This window comes from Taudactylus pleione, unplaced genomic scaffold (genome assembly GCF_031769625.1).
Source record: "Taudactylus pleione unplaced genomic scaffold, aTauple2 ptg000037l, whole genome shotgun sequence".
In the NCBI taxonomy this organism is placed as follows: domain Eukaryota; kingdom Metazoa; phylum Chordata; class Amphibia; order Anura; family Myobatrachidae; genus Taudactylus; species Taudactylus pleione.
In genome coordinates, this window is record NW_028284439.1 from 9,545,646 (window position 1) to 9,570,278 (window position 24,633).

The 24,633-nt window shown below is 45.7% G+C and overlaps 1 protein-coding gene across 7 annotated transcripts in view; it reads right to left on the reverse strand.

The window, feature by feature from the left end:
* The window catches only part of PHC3 (polyhomeotic homolog 3), a 189,401-nt gene extending 171,634 nt beyond the window's left edge, over positions 1–17,767 (reverse strand). For 6 of the 7 annotated variants that reach the window (XM_088452386.1, XM_088452385.1, XM_088452384.1 and 3 more), the window contains exon 1: positions 17,703–17,767. The gene's annotated coding sequence lies outside the window, so the exon portion shown is untranslated. Of the gene's footprint in view, positions 1–17,520; positions 17,605–17,702 lie in introns of those variants that run through there. The other variant, XM_088452380.1, reaches the window with a different exon arrangement.
* Between the last annotated feature and the right edge of the window lie 6,866 nt (positions 17,768–24,633).

Consider the following 24,633-nt stretch of genomic DNA (forward strand, 5'->3'; position numbering starts at 1 on the left):
GGCAGCATTTACAATAGGTTAAGTCATTTCAAAATTAGGTAAAGACATGTATAAAAAAAACACACCACTGGTTAATATATTATGCTGTGCTCCTCTAGGTGTCTTTGAGTAAATTCCCAAGTTGTCTCTGAAAAATAGAACATCTGGAAAAAAAATGGATTGGAAACTGTGGTTGACATGGAGTACTTAGTAGAAAATGAATAATCAGGTAATCCTAATTATCCATTTTCTTCTTCAATACTCCATGAAAGCCCAGACAATTATTATTATCCTTTATTTTTATGGCAACACAAGGTTTCCGCAGCGCATTACAGATGAGCAAAACAAGAAAACAGTGACTTACCGTACAAAACAATGAGGACAAGTACATGGTTTATAAACATTACTGCATCTGTGATCATAACACTCAAATAAGTAGCAGGACGGCAGCAACCAAGGGTTAGGTGCTGTTGTAGGGAGTATAAGATAGTGCAAGTATGGGAAAGGAGCAGCACATGAGGGAAAAGGACCTTGCTCATGAGAGTGTACAATCTAAAGCGGAAGGGCAGACAGACAGGGGTGACACAGATGGGGTACACTATGAGGAAGGAGCAAGGAGTAGTAGGTTAGGATGAGAGCTGGAAGGCTTTGATGAAGAAGTGAGTTTTCAGAGCCCTTCTGAAGTTTAGTAGAGAGGTGGAGTGTCTGAAAAAATGGAATGGACTATACCCAAGCAATACAATGGGAAAGGTCACAAAGAAAGGATGAAACCACAAACATTTATTCAAGTGACTGTGTGCAGAACATATCTCCAAAGCTGAGGATAGTACAGTATATTCAAGTGATAATTACTAGAGAAGGTATGGATAGATGTCTATTTTTTCACCTTGCAAATTGCTTTCTACGAGGCCTCAGCTCTATTTGCCCAAGAAGCTGCCACCGCTCTATTTGAGTGTGTTCATACACTTTATGCCTACATTTCTACCAGCTGTGAGTAATAATACAGTCCTGGTTGATATGAAATGTACATTCTACCTTTGGCAAAGAGGCTGGATTGAATCTTTGGACAACAGTATTGCTGTAGATATTTAGAAAGGGTTTCTTGCACCATAGTGCTTGCAATGCTGCAACCCCTCTTGCAGAAATACTGCCTTCAGTGTCATGCATCTTAAAGGAATCTCCTGATCTGCAACAAACGGAGCATCTGGCAAAGCATGAAGAACTAGATTGAGGTCTTATAGGGCCACAAAGGGCCTAGTAGGGGGTCAAATTATTTTTACCAACTGGAAGAAGCAATACTTGAGAAGCCAATTTAGTAAGAAAACAATAAATGCGGATACCCGTATCTTGAGGTCGGATGAGGCAAGTCCTTTACCAAGTACAACACAGGTACTTGGAATGGTAGCTTTACTCGGATTTATTTTAGTTTGACACCAATCAATAAATACCTTCCAAACACTTTAATGTACTATAGAAGAGTTTTTGTTTCTTGCAGACTCGGTTATTCCTTTATCTCTGCGCAGTACCCATTCTATGGGCCTGATTCAGACCCGCTCGCAAGCGGGTTGATGGCGGGGCATTGCGCACACGCGGCGTGCGCAAGCCCTGGAGCGAGAGAGAAATTCTCTTGCTCCGGGGTTTGCTACAAATGGGGCGGCTGTCGATGTTGATCGACAGCTCGCCCCGTTTTGTAGGTGGGGTGGGGGGTTGGCTGGACAAATGGAGGCGTTCCTGAAGGAACGCCTTCCGTTTGTGGGCGGCCCTACTGACATCACGAGTCAGTATTAGAGCTGGAAGCTCACTGGGGCTTGCGGAAGACGAGACCCTACCACAAGGGTCTCATCGCAAGCCCGACGGTCGCGACCATCACCTGGCCGCTCGCTAAAGCTGTGGGTGGTCACCCACAGCTTAGCGAGTGGCCAGGAGGCCGGATTATTGAAAACAAAGCGACCGCCCTGATTCAGAGCGGCTCTGAATCAGGCCCTATGTCCATTCAAATAGGAGTTTGCAAATTTGGTTGGAAGACTGTACTTCAAGCAAAAGGTATGGATGAGGAATTAGAGGCCTGAAGCATCTTAACAAGGCCCTTTTTAAATCCGTTAGCAGGTGAAAGATGAGAGGAAACAAAGGGAAGACATAAGCTAATTAAAACCCCATGACATTGTCAATGCATCTACCCCTTCTATCCCTGGAACTTTGGGCCGAATTCTGAGGTGGGAGTAAAGAAAAAAAGAGCAAGTAACTTTGGCAAAACCATATTGCACTGCAGGTGGGGCAGATGTAAAATGTACAGTCAGATTTAGATTTGGGAGGGGTGTGTCCAAAATGAAATCTAAATTGCAGTGTAAAATTAAAGCTACCCAGCATTTATAAGCTACATGCAAAAATCAGCCAGTATTTACGCTGCATGCAAAAACAATAAATGTATTTGCACCCCTTGCATTGCAACATGGTTTGTCCAGGTGCAGTGTTACTCTGTGTTTTTTTGCTTTACTCCCACCTCAGAATCAGGTCCTTTGTTCCACAGATGAAGCTTGGTACCTTGGCATTCTGGTTTATTACCAGTGAAAAACTGAGAAAGACCAAATCTTTATATCAGTAGTTAAGGCCCCTACACAATAATTTTAATGATTTGGGCGATTCTGACACATCGCTCCTGTGGGGTCGTCAGCCTCATCGCCTGATCTTTTGTACATGCAGTAAGATCAGGCACTGCGGCTGACAATCCCATGCAGCGCTATGCGAAGGTGCATATCGGGTGGTTGGCACTGGATTGCCCAGTGTATACGGACCGCTCGATATGTGGGCCCGTCGGCAGCCAGGTTGTGTGCCGCATCGCACGTTAAGTGTGTACCCAGCTTAAGAAGACTTTCAGAGACCATTCTGTTGGCATAACTTGCCTATTACCTGGAATGCTTAGAGGGACTGTAGGGTTCTTTACTCTCAAGGCAATTTGAAATGCAATACACAGCAACTGTTGTTGAAACTATTGAACTGGTTTCTATACAGCTCTCATTTTCAGTACATTTAAGTTTATTTTCTGTTTGTGTCCAATTCCTTTGTGCAATTTCTGAGGAGTTCTCCAGCCTGCAGCATTGCAGGGTAACAGTATTATTGATTCTGGAACTGAGAGTGAAAAACTCTGCAACCTTAATCTTGGAGTTTGCCACCAGAGGAGAAACATCCAATGTTGTGATCTGTGGAAGCCTGTTTGTGATCATACAGCGCTAACTGTTCTACCTAAAGAAAGCACATATGCCATAAATAGATAACATTTGCAACAGCTGAAGCACTTACCTTACGGTTGTCCTCTGATGGATCTGTGTCAGGGTTCAGCCTAGGATCGCCCATTGCTCACCCCAGCACCGGTTTCCCCTTACTTCTCGTGCGGTCAGACTACTGGTGTGGAGGCGGGTGACCCGCTGAGGATTCTGCCTTAGGTGCTTTCTGGTTTCCATGTGCGGCTCCGTGTCTTGGTTTCCGAGGTTGCCGTCATGGGCGCCGCCATGTTAGTCTTTCTCACCTGACTGTTCCCTTAACCAATGGTAGCATAGTCTCGGTCAGCTGACACTGACCTCCAATGATCTGCTACTGTAGGGTATATAACTGGGCTCTAGACACAAGGAAGTTGCCTGTGCAACGTCGTCACTTCCAGTGTTTGCTGTTGGTTATTCCGTTCCAGGTTCCTGTTCCTCGTTCTGTAGTTATTGCTGTAGCATCCCGCTATTATCTTCTGGTGCGTCTGGAGTCGCACATAGGACCTCATTCAGAGTCGGTCGTAAGCGGCCGCTAGGTCGTACGCATCCGATGTTTCCAAACCACGCATGCATACGGTTAGTTGTGCGCATGTGCGTACGAGACCTTGCAATCCAAAATGCTGTCGATCGTACGGCTTACAAGCAGGAAGTGGCTTCCGAGAGTTGATTGACATGAAAGGTCGTTTGTGGATGTTGACGGGGGTGGTGGTCTAAAAACGCAGGCGTTCCTCACCGTTTTCAGGGCGTTTTAGGGGCGTACATAAATTTCCTGCTATGACCGACATAGAAGGCCGGAAGTAGTAAAACGTCACTCTGCGAGCAGGTTAGAGGCCTGGCTGATCGTACAGCTTGAGGTTGGGTATGTGCTCTCTCAAGCACCAGAGTACAATCGATACTATCGAATGTGACTGATGTTATGTTTGATGTTTCTATTTTGTGCCACACAATGCAAGCAGCTAATAATCGTTTGTTGTAGCTAATAACACTGCTATTTGGCTTGTAATTGATTCAGCTGCGTTTGCATTAGCGAATGATTAGAATAAATGTATTTCATGGGGATGGCTTACTCTATGCGGTTTTTGTTAATTTTTGGTGTAATTTGCACACACAACACCAGCGGCCGCAACCATCAGAAGAAAATTAACATACAGCGACTGACAATGATTGACTCGATCGCTAGCTGCTATCACTCGCTAGCTAGAGGAGGTGCATTGTTCACGTATGGGCGTCACTTTGTTTGCGACCGACCGGCCGTGAGATTGCTTCCTTTTTCAGTTTTGCGGTCGTTAGGCGTACGACCGAGCGGCTACTTACGACCGACTCTGAATGAGGTCCACAGTGTACACTGTACACCCCTCTGTGTACAATTCCAAGTCATTTGCCGGTGCGTCTGGAGTCGCACACTGTACTCCCCATTGAGTACTTCTCTCTGGGCCATAGTGGTGTATTTCTCTCTGTTTCCCACTTGTATTGGATACCTGACCAAAGGGCAACGACCTGCTTCTTGGGAGCAGCTAAACCCATATCCCGCTTGGAGGGGGCACTGGTGAACACCTTCAGTCAGGTTAGACTCCGCACCTTTGGTCAGGTCTCGAGCACATCCAATACTTGTGGATGAGGAGAACCTACATTCAAGCCCCTTGCCTCCGATTCCTTCCTCAACCCTGGACCCCAGCTTTCAACCCCTCAGTAGGGGATTCCTCAGAGCCGAGCGTGACAATCTGTAATTGATGTGCCAAGTACTGTATAATAAAACGCTTACAGATTTACTTTGTCTATGGTTTTTAACTGTACCTACGGAAATTGTATCTGCTGTGAACCCTTGGTCCTGTTCAAAATCCAGCCATGTATCTGCAATAAGTTTATTAACTGTGTTGTCTTGGCATTTACAGTTTGTTCCAACGCTCGTATAACCCATGTTTGACCCCTGCTTTAAGTCTGCCACTAAAGTCATAACCACTTCTGTAAAAGGTTATTGGAGATAAGGCAGATAGAAGAAACTTCCCATGCTGAAAATAAATGTAAGCACCTTGAGGATCTATGGATGTCGGAAAATGCCCTTTGCTGATAGCCAGATAGAATTCACTGATTCCATTCAAAATTGTCTGGTACTGAAAAATTTGTTAAGTTTCCTCAGGTCCAGAATAGTGCGCAAAGTTTTTGAAGTCTTCTTGACAAGGAATATTCTGAAATAAACTCCTTTGCCCTTCTGGTTTGAAGGTCTCTTTGACAAATCTCCTGCTTGTAGGCTGTGTTGCAAAGCATGTAGAGTATAATAAATCCTGGATTGTACAAAGGCATTTCCTTGTGGATATTTAGGAAATTCATTATTTTGTCCATACGCCTGCAATTCTGGTCCTTACTGGTATTAGTGGTTACTAAAGTCTACAGTAATTATTGTAGAGTCTTTTGAATCTGCCTTTCACTATTAATCCTGAAGGCTCTTCTGGCAATCAGGTAGAATTGCCTATGAAAAATGTAATCATCATGGAATAGTTTTATCCACATTAAAGATTTCTTCAAAAAAGGAGATTAGCCAAGCTATTTTTAGATTGGGCATCAGCTGCCCAAAGGTGTAACTAGAGAGACCTTCCTGCCACAGCTGTTTATGCCATAGACCTTGCTGAAGAAGCAATGTGTCACGACCGGCTGTATGATATCCCCTGCTGAGGGGTGAAAGCTGAGGTTCTGGGCTGAAGAGGAAGTCTGAGACGTGGGGCCTGTACACAAGACCTCCTCTTCCATGACTACCAGTCGTTGGCGACACCTAACCAAAGGTGCGGAATCTAACCAGCCGTGAGGTGTTCACCAGTGACCCCTCCAAGCGGGAAATGGGTTTAGCTGCACCCAGCTGGCAGGTCGCGGTCCTTTGGTCAGGTGACTGGCATTCACGGCAATAGAGAATCTTGCTACAGTGGTCCTAGAGGATAATTCTACCAGAAATATGTTATATACCATTGTGTAGCTTTCAATGTATACACTAGAGGATCTATGAGGCACAATGGCGCTGAGGATTGACACTTGTGAAGTACAGTAAAGAGAGGTTCCGGATGCACGGTGGTACAATGAGAAGGTAGGTGTTCATCTCACAGACGATGCTGGAGGACGCACTTTAGCACAATGAAGTGCCAATTGCTCTGCACACTGGCGAGATGTACATGACACACTTTGGCACAATGAAGTGTCAATTTGGTCCGCACACAGACGAGATAAACAGGAGGCACTTTAGCACAACAGGGTGGCAATGGCTTCGCACGCAGGCGGGATGTTCAGGACGCACTCTTGCATAACAAAGTGGCAATGGGTTCGCACACAGGCGAGATGTTAAGGATGCACTGTTGCGCAACGAGGTGGGAATGGCTTCGCACACAGGCGGGATGTTCAGGACGCACTGTTGCACTGTAGTTGGCACTGGTAAGCACAGGAATAACACGGGGAAGGACCTGGAACGGGATCTACAGTAGACACTGGATAACGACAACATTTCTCAGGCAACTTCCTTATGTCCGGAGGCAGACTTTATACCCTAAGGTAGCAGATCATAAGTGGATAGCATCAGCTGACCACTACCATGCTACCATTGGGTAAAGGACAGCCAGGTGATATGAACTGTCATGGCCGCATCAATGACGGCGACCGCAGTAACCAAGACACGGCGCGACACATGGATGTCCACATGGCTCTTCGGAAAAATGCTCAGCATGTCACCCGCCGCTGCACCTGGCGTCTGACCACCCAAGGGATCAGAGGAAGCTGGCACTGCGGTGAGTAACGGCCGATCCTAGGCCGCAACCTGACACAATGGCATCCAAAGAAGCCTCACATATAGTACTAATTCCTTTTGTAGAAATCTCAGACTTAACAGGTAACTGTTTACCTTGTTTTCGATATCTATATGCAGCGTTCCCGCTAGGCTGTTATACTGGGGCGTGGCACCCTGCCCTCCAGAAGGAGGGCAAAAAGCAAACTGCCCTCCAGAAGGAGGGCAAAAATTTGCCCTGCCCTCACAGCCTGCGGGTACCGTCTTCACCCGCGGGTCGCAGTGTCTCGCGGGTGGGGAAATGTGCGGTAACCCGGTCACTGCCGGAGAATAGACGCAGGGCGCATGCGCCCGGCATCTATTCTCCCTGTCGGCAGTGCTTGGGGGCTGCCTTGCGTGTCCGTAAGTGCCGGGCACGCCCCAAGAGTGACAAAAAGGGGACGTGTCTTATAGACACGCCCCCTTTTCAAAGGCCATGCCTTTTCGGGTGCACGCATGGAAGTGCCCTCTCTAGCTCCGGCACCCTGCCTGCAGCCGGAGCTAGAGTGAACACTATATATGTAGTGTATCACTCCATAAACTTAAAGAACTAGACACACAGGCTATTATGATGCATGATTTCTGAGCGTTTTCTGAGGAAATGTAACGTTTGTTAAAGCACTTTCCATCTTTCTATGGGGTCTCTAAGAAGACCCACATCTTCTAGCGGAACGGTAATTCTAGCAGGCATGCTAACTATGGTTCCATCTACTTTAGAAACTCGATTCTATTTCAATATTTCATAATCAAAATGATGCATACTGTGCATTACTGTCCGTTAGATATTTTCCACTTGTTCCCATTCCTCATTATTAATTCTCCACCACCTGATATTCCTGGGAATATTCTGTTCTTGTGTCTGTGATCTTTGTGATATTGTGAAAGTTAATGTTATCCCCAAAGACTTCTATATGTTCTTAAGCAAACATTCCACATAATCCGAATCAAATTTTCAAGATGTTCCTTCAATTTCACCAGATTCAATACTAGAGGAATCTTTCACTATCCCCAAGGAGTTCCTCTCTAAATGAGAAAATCTATATTTTATATCCATGCTTGTAAGATATGGGTCAATCCAATTGTCTGCGATGATCTCTTGAGTGTGAGTCATCACGGCAACAGCAGCCCGAACTCAGTCTCTGCATAATTTAGTTTCAGCACTATGGGTGAAATTCAATTAGGTGAGAGTTTGCAAAAGGCGAAAAACTTGCACACTTCACCTTATAATTTGCACACTTTGCCATCATGCGCACATCTGAGATACACACAATTCAATTAGAAATGTGAATTTGCACTACTCACAGTGAGAGTGTGTGAATTTTGTCCAAAAAGTGAACAGGGAGAATAGCATGAAAAAGTGGGGAGACCATACTGGATCCCAAAAAAGTGAAAGCAGAATCATGTAGAACACAGGTTCTCAAACTCAGTCCTCAGGACCCCAAACAGTGCATTTTTTTCAGGTCTCCTCACAGAATCACAAGTGATATAATTAGCTCCACCTGTGGTTTTTTCAAAATGTGTCAGTGAGTAATGACTACACCTGTACACCTGCTGGGTGACCTGGCAAACGTGAACTGTGTGGGGTCCTGAGGACCGAGTTTGAGAACCTCTGATGTAGAAGACTGTTAGTGGTGATAATGAAAGTACTGTATGCTTTTAAAAGGGTGTCAAATGACTGATTTGTGCATTTTTTTTTTTTTTTTAAAGTAAAATATATGTAAAAAGCTGTAGAATTTTGTTTAACTACAAACGAATTAAACGGAAAATGCAAAAAAAGGAGAAAAACAAGATGCTTTTGGGGTAATTTGAGGCAACTTTAAAAAATGTAAAAAATAATGTAGCAATTATTTTCTTTTAAATACATACTTTAATTAAAATTGGGGTGCATTATTTAGCTAATAAGATAGGTTATTTTGGGGTAATTTGAGGCCATTTTATTTTTTTCACCACCCAAAATGACATGTAATTATTGGTCCAATTAAGCTAATTGAAAAATTCCAAATGCCTAATTAGTCATTAGGGGGAGTGTCCAAAAATGTTACCTTAAAATACAGATTTTCCCTACCTTTTCACCTGCTCAGGGGGGTGTGAACAAAAACAGGCAAATTTACTCTGAAAAAGAAATGCGAGTTTGGAAGTGAATGCAATTCACAAGGCAAATTTGCAGCGATTTCACCTTGCGGGACCAAACTCGCACCTAATTGAATTCCCCCCTAAGTACTAATAGCCTAATGCAGGAGATTTCACAGAAATCTCCTGCAGAAGGCTCATTTGTGCTGAATATCGCAGTGCCCATTATTATCAATGGGGACTACGATCTGACCCCTATGTTCCAAACTCCAAAAAGTAAAGCTGCATACACACGTAAAGATTTTTTGTCCAACCATCCAAGTATTTGATTGGTTGGAATGGAAGTCTGGTACCATATGGGAGTAACTGATGATCAGCAATTTGCTCCTAAATGCCAGAAAACAGATGAGAATGGTCGTCAGACAAGTTTGTTAAATGTTTGATCTAAACAATTTGTTCAAACAACAGTATTTGTCCATTTTCCGGCATTTGGGAGCAAATTGCTGATTGTCATTTGCTTTCATATCTTACCAGATTTTCATTCCAACCAATCAACTAGTTGGATGGATTGACAGAAAATCTTTACGTGTGTATGCAGCTTAAGGCTTTTCAGAATTTGGCTCCGTAGGTTGACACTATCCTCAGATGGTGTAAACTGATTTATGCTTATGGAGGCATTCTCACAGGGAAGGAATCTTTTGATCCCTCTCCTGGCTCCGGAGGCTGACACTATGCACATGCGCAGTGCAGTGACAGCGGCTATTGCGATTTACACTTCGTACATATCAGGTATATTTACATTAAAAATTAAAAATATCCTTCACAATACAGACAGTTAATAATCGCAGCAGTGCCACAGTTATTAATACATTAAACTTAAATTGTGAAAAAATTATGGGGAAAATTTGTCTTGTTTTATATTAGTGTAGGAAAAAAAATCAATTATCTCATACAATACTAAGATCAGTTGGTAATGTTTCATAAATGATGCTTATAATTTCGGAAAAAGGAGAGTTATGGCAAAACTTTAACTCTCTTTATTCGAAGTCCTTAGAGTCCACAGGGAGACAATGTGGTGTAGATAGAACCTTGGAGGACCGTACACCAACAGCAAAAGCTTTTCAATCGCAGGATGCACCGGTCCTTCCACCTATACCCCGCCCACAGCCTGAGGGCAACTCAGTTTTGTTAACAAGCCCAAGGCAGGAGCAGGAGAGAAGGAAAACTATTACACTGAAGAATCACACTCTCACACAGAGAAGGAAACAAGTGGCCAAGAGAAGAAACCCATAGAAGCCAGGAGCATCAGGGCGGATGCCCTGTGGACTTCGCAGAATGAGAATTAACAAAGGTAAGTTTTACCATAACCCTCCTTTTCTTCTTCGGGATCCATAGGGCTCCACAGGGAGACAATGGCGATGTCCCAAAGCAGTTGTTCAAGGGCAAGAAAGCTCCTCAGCTGATAGGAGAACCCTATCCCGAAGGAAACATCCTGAGTGTCAAATGCATCAAAGCCATAAAACCTAAGAAAGGTGTGGACAGACAACCAGGTGGCAGCCCTGCATAGCTGTTCAGCTGAGGCTGCCCACGAGGGACCCAAAGAGCGAGTAGAATGAGCAGATACTTTAGCCGGCACAGGAAGGCCAGACTACCAGGGGTATTCAATATGGGAGCGATAACATCGTTTTTGCGTTAATATCACAATTATGATGTCATTATCGCAGGTTTTACTTTTACACTGTATTCAATATCAAAGACATATCGCAGTTTTGAAAAGTGATAAAAAACGGGGATAACTTTTCACCATTGAATAGGTGTCGAAAAAAAGTGCAGAATTGGGGTTTAGGGGTGCAGGCTTAAAAAAAATACCCTGCACTCCTGGGACTGACATTTAAAAAAGAACTGTGTCAAAAAAAGTAAAAAAAAAAAAAAATAGGGACACCCCAAAAAATGAATTAAAAAATTGGTGTGCAAAAAAAAAATAAATGGGAAAAAATTGTTAAACAATAGGGAAATAGGTTCAGGGCTATTCTGCAAGTATGCGGCAGGTGTTTTGAAGAATAGAATTATAGCGGCAGGTGTGAACATCCAGTAGAGGAGCAATTCTGCGCTGAAACCAAATGGACAGAGTGGAGACGTGCACTTTCAGAGATGCTAGGCGGAGTCCAAGATCCAAAAGAAAGGCAAGTATTCTAGAAACCTTAAAAACTTGAGTCATAGTTTCTAGGAGCGCACCACTGGAAATATGTATAGCGTTCCCGCTAGGCTGTTTTAGCGGAGCACGGCGCCCTGCCCTCCTTCTGGAGGGCAAAAAGCACCCTGCCCTCCAGGAGGAGGGCAAAAAGCGCCCTGCCCTAAGAGCCTGCGGGAGCCGTTCTCACCCGCGGGCCGCAATGTCCCGCGGGTGGACAAACATGCGGTGACCCGGTCACCGCCAGAGAATAGACGCCGGGCGCATGCGCCCGGCATCTATTCTCCCTTTCTGCAGCGCTTGGGGGCTGCCCGGCATGTCCGTAAGCGCCGGGCACGCCCCCAAGTATGACGAAAAGGGGACTGCCTGCCGCCGGAGCTAGAGGGAACACTATATGTATGTCATATTTGGTGATAAATTCTGGCCGAGGCCAGTTTACATGCTTTGGACATGGTCTGGACCACAGAGGTAGAAAATCCATTAGCCCTTAGGGATGTCTCAAGAGCCAAGCCGTTAAAGACAGGCAGGCCAGGTCTGGATGCAGACAGGGTCTATGGAGAGACATTGATCAGAGTACCAATGGCGTCTGGGCCAAACCAGAGCTATCAACAGGGCTGTGCCCCCTTCCTGCTCGAACTTCCGAAGAACTTGAGGAAGCAAGGATATTGGCGTAGAGAGGTATGCCAAATGGAAGGTCCATTTCATCGACAATGCATCCACGAAGGCTGTGTCGGGGTCCCTTGTCCTGGTTTCATATACTGGAAGTTTGTTGTTGTGTCTTGAGGCCATGAGATCCACATCGGGCAGTCCCCATTTGTCCACCAGGAGTTGAAAAACTTCAGGATGTGGAGACCACTCTCCTGCATGCAAGTCGTGACGGCTGAGGAAATCTACTTCCCAATTGAGAACTCCAGGGATAAATACCGCGGAGACGGCTGGGAAATGGTGTTCGGGCCATGTGAGAATGTGGGACACTTCTGCCATTGCTGCCCGACTCCGAGTGCCTCCTTGGTGATTGAGGTAGGCCACTGCCGTGGCGTTGTCGGACTGTACTTGTACTGGCCTGCCCTGAAGAATATCCTGAGCCAGAGTGAGAGTCTGTAGATGGCTCGAAGTTCCAAGACATTGATTGGTAACTCTGCCTCCACTGGGGTCCAGCGGCCTTGGAATAAGTGCTAACCGGTCACTGCACCCCACTCTCTGAAGCTTGCATCCCTGGTGAGGTGAGCCCAGTCCGGGATCCAAAAGGGACAACCCTTGTCTAAATGGAATGTCTGTAGCCACCAGGCTAGGGACAGGCGAACCTCCGGGGGGAGGCCCATCATCTGGGATCGAAGTAGATGGGGTCACCCGTTCCACCTGGAGAGGATCAGGTATTGTAGGGGCCTGGAGTGAAACTGAGCGAACTCCACCATGTCGAAGGTGGACACCATTGATCCCGTCTGCACTGCAGCTTGTATTGACACTTGGTGACTGCGGAGCAGTCTGCGCACTCAGTGTTGTATTAAGAAGATCTTGACTGTTAGAAAGATTCTCTGAACCTAAGAGTCCAAGAGGGCTCCTAAATGTACCATTCTTTGAGAGGCTGTCAGGGAAGACTTTTTCCAGTTGATAAGCCACCTGTGCGTTTGTAGGAAGGCAATTGTTACCTGCAGATGGTAGTGAATTCTCTGGGGAGCTGGCCAATAGCAAGAGGTTGTCTAAGTATGGGAGTAGTCTGATCCCTTGATGTAGAAGGGAGGCCGCCATAACTGCCATGACTTTGGTAAAGACCCGTGGGGCCATTGAGAGGCCAAACGCTAGGGCTTGAAATTGGTAATGCTGCTGTAGGATAGCAAGCCGGAGACATTGTTGATGAGAAGGCGCTATAGGTACATGTAGGTAAGCGTCCTGAATGTCCAGAGACACCATAAAATCTCCAGGCTCCATAGCCAGGATAATAGAGCGGAGGGTTTCCATACAAAACCCAGGCACCCTGATAAATTTGTTCAGAGATATGAGGTTGAGGATAGGCCGATGAGACCCGTTGGGCTTCTGAACCAGGAAAACGGTAGAATAATAGCCCTTGTCTCATTGCGAGGAGGGGACCGGAATTATTACTTCTGAATTCAGTAAGGACTGAATGGCTTTTTGCAGCAGCAGGGCCTTGCTTGGGACCGATGGAGGCCATGTGCGAAAGAACTGCTGGGGGGGTTCGCCTTAGGAAGGCTAGAGTATATCCGTGGGAGACCACTTCCCAGGCATCTGATGTGTTTTGACGCCAGAACTAGGCGAATTGGAAGTCGGCCTACTACCTCGAGAGCGCCCAGGGAGAGGCCCGCCATGTCAGGCTGCAGACTTGTCCTTAGACTTGGCAGGTGGACGTCTAGTAGCCCAGGCTTGTTTGGCCCTAGGCTTTGAGGCCTTCTGCTGTGGAAAGGACTGACCCTTAGCTTTTCCTTGAGGGCGAAAGGACCGAAAGGATGATGTCCGAGGCTTTGTATTATATGTGGAGGGCAGGAACGCCGTCTTGGAAGCTGCCAAAGTAGTCACAATTTTTTCTAATTCTGGAACAAATAGGATATCTCCAGAATATGGAAGAGACTACAGAGCCCCTTTTGAAGCTGAGTCTGCTTTACAGGAACTGAGCCGAACAATACAGTGGGCCACTACCGAAGTAGCAGTAATCCTGGAGGTGGTCAGGAGAGCAATATCCATAGCTGCTTCTCCCAAGTAGGAGGCTGCATCTTTAATGTGAGATATGTAAAATAGTTTTTCCCTTGAAGAATCAGGGGGAAATGTCTTTTCTAGGGCCTCTGGCCACCTCTCAATGGCTTTTGCCACTCAGGCCATAGCCCTAGCAGGACGAGTAATAACTCCTGTAAGAGAGTACATGGATTTGTTGCAAGCTTCTATACGCCTATCTGTAGTCTCCGTCAAGGAGGCTGCAGTATGGATAGGTAAGGTGGCATTCTTAACCAGATGTGTTACATGACAATCTACTGCTGGGGGAACTTCCCATTTAGTGCAATCCGTAGCCGGAAGAGGGTAAAAGGAACTTAAATGTTTTGGAATTTTAAACCTTTTACCGGGCATATTCCGTGCTTCACTCATGTGATCAGATAGCTGATCAGAGTGAGGAAACACTGGTAAAACTACCTTTTGTCGTTTAAGTGGTTGTTTTTATCTTAGGAGCAGGTTCTTCCTCTTCTATTTGTAAAATAGATTTTACAGCTCTCACAAGAGCAGGTATATTTAATTTAGAGAGAGTAGCTCCTCGTCTCCTGAGACGGAGTCAGAGTGAGAGAGGTCTGCATCTGCTGCCTCCCCAGATGATATATCAGAATCAGATAACTGGGTGGACTGGGAAGATAACACAGCACGTTTAGTAGGTAAAGGCTTTTCCTTTTGCAGCATTTGCTGAAAAACTGTAGAGGTACTAGCCAAACTTTGTACTGAGGTAGACAGTACATCTACCCATGGGGGAGGCAAAGGATTAGCAGGGAGTACCTGCTGTGGCCATCCCACAGGGGGGGCTACCACGGGGACTGTTAAGTGGTCCGCAATCTTTGTCAGTACCTGAGAAAAGGCAGCCCAGGGTTGGTCTTGTGGAAGAGACATCGGGGCTGAGAGGCCTGAGTCAGTGCAACAATTTGTACAAAGACCATCCTAAATGAGGTCCTCTGGGTCTAAGCCTGCTGAGCAGGACTTACAAGACACCAGAGTAGGAGCAGCAGCATCAGCCTGCTTATTATTCTTTCCTCCACTAGACATAGCCACAATAATAAAATACACAGGGCTTGATCCAATTAGGTTCGATGTACTCACGTGTGCGAGTCATCGCGATAGTGGCCGTGCTTTACTGCCGCCCAGATCTGCCTGAAAGTGCACGCTGCCCCATAGGGCAGCGAGCAAATTCAGTGGCGGGTCGGGTTGTGAAGGGTGCGATGTGCCGGGCCGTTGCTGGCGCTTTAATGCCATTGCCACGGCACATCAGGCCCACAGTATGATACAGTGAACAACCTGCAGTTTGTGCAATATGGCACAGTGTAGTGTGCAACCGCGCTATATAGTAAGCAACAGCTCTCATATATATGTGAGATGTGAGGTACAATGAACCCCCTATACCTTAGTATGTCAGGGTAAATTAGAATAAAGGGAAAGGTATAAGCTGACAGTATAGAAAGTAGAGATCAGTGCTAGCACAAGTCACATACAAACGCAGAAAAAAACACTATATTTCTGCAATTGTAATTACAGTCAACTACACAGACCGCAGTGGCTGGTAGGATAAAGTGCTGTATAACATGACCTGTGGGATAGGTATACAGGGATACTAGACCCAGTGTTCCCGGAGACCTGTGAAGCAGAAATGGCTGCCGCACGTCTCTGAGGAGGCGAATGGTGAGGGAGGAGCAGCTCAGGGAACAGCGAGACCGCAGGGGAATGGCGCCGTGTACTGTGGGAGGGGCTGCAGGGAGAGCGCCTTCTCCCCGCTATGATGTTAACCACTGGGTCCCCTGGCCTCTAAATATGTCCTCTGTGCCAGTATAGTAATGCCTCGGTGGTCTAGTGCAGTCATGGGTGCACCAGTGAACAATTCAGCGTCTCCAATCTGTCTCCTGAGACTGGAGAATAGACTGCGTAAAGACGCGGTGCCCCGCAAGTGGGGGTCCGCCTTACCTGTCCCCTGGATTCCGGGCTGCAGTCCAGGGTCCGGGAAGCCTGTTAGCTAGTCCCCCTTAGAGCCCTGCCGGGAGTACCTAACCGGGCTTGGTGTCTCAGCGCCGCGGAGGGGTAATGGAGCAGCACCACAGACGTCCAAGGAACAGTCTTTTGCTGCTGCTCAGTTTAAAACACTAGAAATTAAAAATACATCATAAAAAGTAGCTTGGGCTGCTTGAAGCAGCCCCACTGTTAAAAATGGTGACCCAGCTCCTGCCAGACACCAATGAAACCGAATTGCCCTGGGCGAGGGGGATAGGGGGAAGGACCGAAGGATCTTGGGATTGAAAAGCTTTGCTGTTGGTGTCCAGTCCTCCAAGGTCCCACCTACACACCATTGTCTCCATGTGGAGCTCTATGGACCCTGAAGAAGAAACATAATTTACTTGTAGCTCATGTTTGTATATAAAATTTATATCCCTCCCGGACTGTGTAATCTGTATAAGATGTGTTCTTAAGTTGAGGCAAAGGTGGATTCAGGCCGCCCCTAGGCACAATAATATAAGCCGCCCCACCTCCTTCACAATTGCCATCAGGCAGCTGTTATGCCAGATACACAGTAAGCGACATGTCTCGGGCACATCGGCGAGTGTGTACCCGCTATGTTGCTGATGATGCACACTCCCACGTGTCAGTAGCAACATTGACCGTCGAGTGTCATCGTTAAGAGAATGCAGCATGGCCCCCGCCGTCGCTTCTGGCATTGGCAAGTGTGTGCGCACTTGCTGAGGCCGGCACCCTACCAGGTCCCGACGCTAACGAGGACGTTACATACTAGACGACGTCTAGTGTGTACCGGCCTTCACAGACGGCTCTGCATAGACATCATGATAGTGTTGCTGCTGGCTTATACTCCGCCCCCTTCATGACAGCCAGGGTTGGCTGGTCCCGAAGCTGAAGCCTCCTGGCAGACAGCATTTAGGCATGTAGCCCAACCTCTCCCGCACTGCCTGCAGGAAAATCGCCGCCTGCGACTCTCCCACCCTGGTGCTGCATAAATTTTTTTAAAGAAAAGGATCAGTGGCCCTTATGGGGGGAGGGGAGGGTTAATGGGTAGCCTGCTGTGCCTAGTGAGAAGAAGTCTGTGGTGTGGGGAAGAACCATGCATAAAAAAATTACATAATTTTACATCTGTATAATAAACAAAATATCCAACAGAAATAAAACCACTTTAACGCTCGATGCACAATTTGGACATACAGTAATTATCCACTCATTAAAAGGTCACTCCACACTATCTACACCTAAAGCAGGTGGCCAGTGTCCCTCGCATTGCTGTAAAACTTCAAGTTGCAACAGGACATTCTGGGACTTGCAGTTCTACAATAGTTTATGAGACACAGGTTGCATGAGCGTTACCGAAGGCAAAATAATGGAATTTTGGAAGGCAGTGTAATGTGACCTATGTATCACAGGCTGCACTCATGGTGATGAATAGGAATGCATATTTAGCACATTAATGACACAATACTATAATACCCTCTTATTCATATACATGACACTCAGCAGTAATGTGTCACCTCTCCTCATTGCAGCCCTTCACCTCACTACAGGGTCATTCCTGCACCCTTTACACCCTCCCCCTCCTTTCTCCGTCCCCTGCATCACCCGCTTCCAGCCTCATAGCCCCAGGCGGCTCGCTCAGTGATATTCCCTTCTACCCCCGCCCACTGAGACCTGAGTCGCTCCCTCACTCACTTACTTAGTGACTCACTCACTCACTGGGCTTCCGCCATTTTCTAGCTCCGTCACTAGGTGTCGCTGCGCATGCGTCGCATTGCCGTGTGACTGTATCAGCTGCTGCTAGTGATGAGCACATTTACTTCACGTCTGTCTCTGCTGCTGATTCTGCGGCTGCTTATCTGTTATTCATGTTATTGTTGTCATTACAGGTTTTTATCACGTTCAGTAATACGGCTGACATTGTTAGCTAATGAAAAAAAACCTACTATTCTATAGTTTGCTATTTTATGATTATTATGAATAATTAGGGGCTCTATTCACTAAACTAAACTTTTGCACATAATTAGCCCTTATTTCCACGTTTTAATTTTTGAGTTAGGGGGTCTATGTACTAATAATCATGGTACTGCTGTGATTATTATGTATCCTACTCAAGGGATATTTTCATTTTTAATGAAGATATCCCCGCTATGTACAAAGGGAAAGCTTCTGGAGCTGGCCGGGAGCTGCAGTGGAGAGATCAAAAGACCGCTCTCCTAAATTGGGAACCCCCATAGGCTTACAGTTTACTGAAGGTGTAAATTACCAGGGCGAAACTCCGAAAAACTTAGCTTTTGGGAGTTTGGTACATAGGGACCAGATTGTAGTCCCCTTTGATAAAAATGGGGACTACAATCTGCAGTGCGGATTAGCACTTTGCCAGAGATTTCTGTGAAATCTCCTGCATTGTGCCATTAGTACATAGCTAATGTATAATACAAAACATGCAGAAGCTATAGTTTCTACATAATTTTATATAGAAAAAAACAGCTTGATACATAGGCCCCTTAGTTACTGTACTAAAAAGCTACAGTAGATGATACTTTTTGTGTATTTGGTTCTGACCCAAAAGGGAAATGGTTCTTTGTGTTCCCTAAACTGATGGAACTGAAAATAAAGTGATATATTTGAATTCGATTTCATAAATCCTGTAGAATGTAAATAGAACTCTTCAGGACTGAATAGACAACCTTCTAATTTTTCTTCATTGCTTAGTATGTAAGAAACCTTGGGGTTAACAGAGCAATTATACATTGGAAAAAGACACATCATGATGACCCTGGAATGGGTATGAAGTCCCGGTGGCTGAATAGCCACCGGTTCATATCCCGACGCCGGAAGCCCGAAGGATGAAGATGCTGACAGGGGTGGTAAGTACCCTAACCCCACCCCTCTCCACACTCTAACCCTCCCTTAGTGGTGCCTAACGCTAACCTCCCCCCGGGGGTGCCTAACTCCCCCCTTCCCGCACCCTAAACCTAACCCTCCCGGGGGCTGCCTAACACTAACCTCACCCCGGGGATACCTAAGCCTAACCCCCCGGGGGGTGACTAACCCTAATCTCCCCCTGGGGCCCCTAAAACTAGCCCTCACCCCGTGGCTAACAGCTTAAAGGACCCCGCTTACCTTTGTTGATGCTGTCAGGATTTCGTCGTCGGGCTACAGATAGGCGTCAGGATTTCGACGCCTATCTTTAGTCCCTCGGCGGGATTCCGCCGGCCACCGGTACATTAACTACATCCCGATGATCCCTACTCAATGAGTTAATTTGAGCAAATCCACACATGCTATATTTGTAGCTCCATTGCACATTTTTCTATAAACCAGTGGTTCTTAAACTTTGTCCTCAGGACCCTAAACAGGTCACGTTTTCCAGGTCACCCAGCAGGTGCACAGGTGTATTTATTACTGGCTGACAAATTTAAAAATATCCACAGGTGGACCTAATTATTTCACTTGAGATCCTGTGAGGAGAGGAAAACATGCACTGTTGTGGGTCCTGGGGGCCAAGCTTGAGAACCTATGCTTTAAAAAATCATCCCTTCCATTCACTTGAGTTAGAACTGCTGCAGATCATGCCTGCAAGTTTTCCTTAGTTCTGTGTTTCCCAACTCCAATACTCAGAGACCCCTAATAGTGTATGTGTTACAAATCTCCTAGTTGGCAGTAGCTTAACTAGGGTTGGTGTCACCCAATGCGCACTCCTCACACAAACTGAAGGCAAGCATGCATAAAAGAGGGCATGACCTAGTGTCTGCAAAGCCACGTCCCTGGTGTATGACATTTTGGGGGGTGTGACCACATGTCACACAGCCTTTCTTACCACATTGGGGGCTTGCCCCGCATTACGGTAGCTGCTGGGCAGTCCCCAGCCTGACCTGGCACAGTGTGGATGACGCGAACATCATCACTGCTCAGTGACACCATCCAAGGCGGTGACACCAAAATAGCAGAGCAGCTCTGCTAAGTTGATGTCACCCCCCTCGGATGGTGTCATCCAGTGCGGTCCACGCCCCCTAGTGACGCCATTGCTAGTTGGTGCACAGTTATAAACATTACTAGCTGACACATTTTAAAAGACCACAGGTGGAACTAATTTTTTCAATTGAGATCTGTAAAATATGCATTGTTGGGGTCCCTGAGGACTGTAGTTGGGAAACTTTGCCTTAGTATCTCACTGCTCCTGCCTTGCTATATATTAATTTTACCGTAGCGGACTGCTTGTATATACCTGCATCCTCATTGATCCTGTCTTGCTATATGCTCTGATTCATTACACAGAAGCTAACTACTTGTATATCCCTGCTTATCTAGGTTCCCACCTCAAACGTGACCCATTCTAAGATCCTCTGCTCCTGAATTTCCCTTTCAATTTACTATTTGTAGTTACATGGGGGGTCTATATACTTCCAATTGCGGAACTGCTGCAATTTTTATCTATCCATAAAGCAGGAGATATTTTCATTTTTAATGACAATATATCCGCTATGTGCAAAGGGGAACTCGCTCGGACAGCAATTGTGGTAAACGCTGTCCATGCGAGTTATATCCCAGGCAAATTGTAGAAGTCTTTCACATAAGTGAAAGACTTCTCCGGGGGAAGCTGATGCACAGTGTCAGCTTCCAGAACTGGCCAGGGGCTGTGACGAAGAGAAAAAAAGATCTATCTCCTGCACCTGGAGCCTCCATAGGCTAAAAGCAGTTTACACCATCTGAAGATGGTGTAAACTACCAGGGCTAAACTCTGAAAAGCTTTGCTTTTTGGAGTTTAGTACATAGGGGTCAGATCGTAGTCTGAATCGATAATAATGGGGACTGCGATCCGAAGTGCTAATTAGCACTTTACCTCATATTTCTGTAAAATCTCCTGCATTGCGCTTTTGGTACATAACTACAATACATAAATTTATGCAGAAACTGCAGTTTCTGTATAATTTTATGTAAAAAACAGCTTGATAGATAGGCCCTATGGACTGAATTAATTAATTGATTAGAGGTGCCAGGGGCGGATTCGGACGCCGGGACGCTGGGCCGTTTCCCGCTGGGCCAGCCACATTGTTACCTTTAGGGGCTGCCACCCTTCCTTCACCCCTACTCCACTACACCTGTCGGGCTGCCAAGATCGGAGCACAGCGCAACCCGTCGCATGGCCGTCGCAACCCGCTCAGCAGTTCCTGCACTGCAGGGAGGCGCCAGGCTGGAGAGGCGCTCTCCCTGCAGCTGCTGCTGAAACAATTCTTGTTGCTGCCAGCTACCGCTGTGCGGGTGAAACTAAGTGCTGCCCACGGCCTGTCTACCTCTTATAAGTAGTCAAGGACACCATAAAGCTCCGCCTCCTCCCTTGGCTCTATACAACTGACCTGTGACTGGATAATTATGGAATGTGACATGATGACGTCACGATGCACGTAGCGCGCGTGTGTGTTCAGAGTGTGTGCCTGCCTGCCTCCTGTGGTGAAGAAGAACTTGTTAGTACCGAGCAGCCGTGGAGGAGCAGCGCGCTAGCACAGAACAGAAGCAGGAGGATGCCGTGCAGTGCATTCCCTGACTGAGAGCCTCAGTTACTTTTAGAGACCCACTGTGAAAGATGTCCTGCATCGTGAAGAAGAGGAGGCATTATGAAAATCTATCAGGTAAGTGTGTGTGTGTATCTATGTATGTATATATATATATATATGTATGCACACTTATATTTTTATTTATTCACATATATATAATATATATATAATGCATATAGTCGTGTATGCACTCAAGTTAACACAGGTTTGCTTTGCCTCGTGCCTTCAGCGGTATGCAGTCGGCATCCCGGCGTGCGGGATGCCGACGTTCTGAATACCAGTGTGGATATTCCTGCACAAGTATCCCGAACGCCGGCATCCGGAAGGTATGAATCAGGGTGTTAGGGGGATAGTTAGGGTTAGGCACCGGGGAGGGAGGATTAGGGTGCGAGGAGGGGGAGGTTAGGTTTAGGCACTAGGGGGGTAGGTTAGGTTTAGGCAATAGTGGGTTAAGGTAAGGGTTAGGGTAGGGGGTAGGAAAATACTTACTATTAGTCCCTATAGGTGTCAGGATTCTGGCTGTCGGGATGCCGCTGTCGGTATTCTGACCAGCAGCATCCCGACAGCATGGAGTATCATACCCATTCCCTTTCAGCGATCCTCAAATAAGGTGCACATTTAGGGGCCTATGTATTAATATTCATGGTACTGCCGCAATTATTAATGGGCTAACGCGCCAGGAATATTTTCATTTTTAATAAAAAATATCCCGGCTATGTGCTACCAGGAACTCGCAGGGACAGCGGTTGCGGCAACCGCTGCCCTGCGAGTTATATTATCAGCATTAGGAGAAGTATTTTTCGTCAGCTTTTGGAATCGGCCGGGGGCTGTAAGGGAGAGATCAAAAGATCTCTCTCCTGCACCTGGAGCCTCCATAGGCTTACAGTAGTTTGCACCATCTGAAGATAGTGTAAACTACTGGTGCTAAGCTCCGAATAGCTTAGCTTTTTGGAGTTTAGTACATAGGGGTCAGATCGTAGTCCCTATTGATAATAATGGGGACTACGATCTGCAGTGCTAATTAGCACTTTGCCAGAGATTTCTGTGAAATCTCCTTCATTGTGCTTTAGTACATAGGATCGATACATAAAATAATGCAGAAACTGCAGTTTCTGCATAATTGTATGTAAAAATCGGCTTGATACATAGGTCCCATAATCCACAGAAGCGGCACTCAGGATCCAGATAAAAAGACAATCAACACCAGGTAAATGTTTCAATGCACCTTGTGCAAACAGCCCGGCTTCAAGTTTCCTGCAGCTGGGAACAAAATTACGTTATCAGCTGCAGCAAAACGGAAGCTGGGCTGTTTGGATGAGATGTTTGGGGATATAAGGTGAGTAGTGTTTATTGTTTGTTCATACCCCTGAGTAAAATGCAGTAAAGCATTGAAATGTTGGAAACATTTACCTGCCGTTGATTCTTTTCTCCTGAGTGCCGCTTCTATTGATTATATACATATATACAAATAAGGATTTTATGGCACTCACTGCATATATCTAAATGTATATAACCATGTCCACTTACAATATATTTTAATGGTGTTTTTGGCATTATCTATGGTGTAGGGTTAGTATCCTCAGCATCTGGTTGCCGGGGCAATGGAGGGGTGTGCATGCTTGAACCAGAAGAGCCTAGACTGGAACTCCTGTGTTAGCCGCCCACAGAGCCTGTGGGTGACCAGCGTCGGTGACAATTAATGTTTATTTAAGGTAAGACACTGTACTTATATATTTTTCTGTTTCCTGATGATGGGATGAAAGAAACCCGAAACATGAGTTATTTTTCACGAGAGAGAGAGAGAGAGAGAGAAAAAAAAGCAGGGCAGTGTCACTCTCCGGACTTGACAAGGAACCATAACACAGTCGTCAATACATCAACGTTTCGAGTTTAATGACAAATCGTCATCAGGACATACAGAGTAATATGCAATATTCTCACCTTTATATCCCTGCATCTACACGTGTGTTGCCGAGCAGCCGCGCTTCCGGCCCACCAAGCGACGTCCGACGCTCCCCAATGACATCAATTGGGAGTCGGAGCGTTGCCCCGGCAACCACACCAGCAATACACATAACACCTGGTGTAAACAACAAGATTGAATCACAAACACCAACTGTAAAAAACATTACATTCAATAATTACATACAAGTTTAAAAACATAGGTGTAATGGTCCATATCATAATATCGGCTATATTAACCTATTTCAACCACCGTCTCAACTAATACCATATACTGATAAACAAGTGCATATAATATATAAATGCTTAAATTACAGTGATGTCATTACTACATTAGCACAAAAAACATTAATCTAAATAGTATATTAATAAGACCTTTGTTATTTAACTTATAAGTCTAATACCTATATTAAATGGCACTCAGAATAAAGATCACATATAAGCTGCAAAAGATAGTTGATCATTTAAGCCCTTAGGCTTCACCATATCCAATAAATAGATCCATCTGTTCTCCAAAAGCAACAATGCTTTATGTCGGTCTCCTCCACGCGGGCTCTCTGGGACATGATCTATTATCATCATATGTCTCAAGTTGGCCATATTATGTTTATTTTCATAAAAATGTCTAGCCACCGGTTGTTCCGATGGCTTACCACTTAATGCTGATCTAATTGCGGATCTATGTAAAGCCATTCGGTCCTTAAAGGGACGAATGGTCTTACCTATATAATAGAGTCCGCAAGGGCATTTAATCACGTACACTACAAAAGAGCTAGAACATGTGAGTGAGTGTCTAATGATATATTTCCTGCCCGTATAAGGATGCGTAAAAAATTGGCCACAGATCATATGGCTGCACGTAATGCAGCCAATACATTTGCGGCAACCTGCACTTTTTATTTGTACATTATTAGATTTGTTAACTAGCTCTGTAATGTCAGATTTAACTATATGGTCCCTGAGATTTTTGCCTCTCTTGAGACATGAGAGAATCCTAATTTGTTTAAAATTACTAAATTCTCTATCTTGTTGTATAATGGGCCATAAAGAACGTGTAGTTTGACTAATAATACCATTGCCAGAGTGTATTTACGTGGCCAATGTATTTTC